Source organism: Cryptomeria japonica, chromosome 9 (genome assembly GCF_030272615.1).
Source record: "Cryptomeria japonica chromosome 9, Sugi_1.0, whole genome shotgun sequence".
Lineage (NCBI taxonomy): Eukaryota > Viridiplantae > Streptophyta > Pinopsida > Cupressales > Cupressaceae > Cryptomeria > Cryptomeria japonica.
Genome location: NC_081413.1, coordinates 135794450 through 135795446, shown reverse-complemented (window position 1 = coordinate 135795446; position 997 = coordinate 135794450).

The following is a 997-nucleotide window of genomic DNA, read 5'->3' as shown; positions in this document are numbered from 1 at the left end:
GCTCTCTTTCTTGCTCTGCTATCTCTCTTCTTTCTCTTTCATATCTGGATATCCTGCATTCATCATGATCATATTTTTACTTACCAGATACAAATGTTGAAGCTTTGAATGTTGTCTCAAACTTTCCATGTGATTCTCCAAATTCACTAAGCTCAAATGTAGCAAGTTTTCTAGCCAACACATCTCTTGTCACTATAGTTACACTTTGGATCTCATCAATAGCAACAACCTTATGTTTATAAGTAGGAGAAAAATATCTTATAACCTTAGCAACAATCTCATCTTCTTTAATCTTTCCATGAGGCAGATTTGATACTAAAGACAAGCTCATTCACCGCATGTATGAATGTTTGTTCTCATCATCTCCGATCTTCAATGTTTCATAGTTTTGTTTTAAACTCTAGCACTTAGAAACTTTCACTTCAATATCACCTTCATACAAGATTTCAAGCTTCACCCAGATCTCACGTGTAGTATGAAGTTCCATAACATTTGTCATTTCAGAATCAGTCAGGGTACTGAGAAATGCTTCCTTCACTCTGATGTTATGTTCAACTTCCTTAACCTCATTAGGAGTGGATGGTCCATTATGAGGAACAACATAGGCATTCTTAGTAATCTTCTAATAATCTTCTCCAAGACATTTTCAATGCACCTCCATCCATCTTTTCCACATAGTATAGTTGCTTCCATCAAACTATCCTTCTTGAAAATAATACCTTGAGCTACCATATGAGATCTCCTCAAGCGATTAAGTTTCTACTAGAGTATGTATCTCTAATAGCAATTGTTAGCAACAATCAAGAAGGAATCTTGAGAGGAGGGGTGAATTAGTCTTCACCAGATCACAACAAATTAAACTCCAAAACATAAACTGATAGACTACATCAATAAAATATAAGAAAATTAACAACACAACACACAACACCAAGATTTTTGATGTGAAACCCTAGTTAAGGGAAACACCATGGTGGTAACCTACCAATAGTAAGATAAT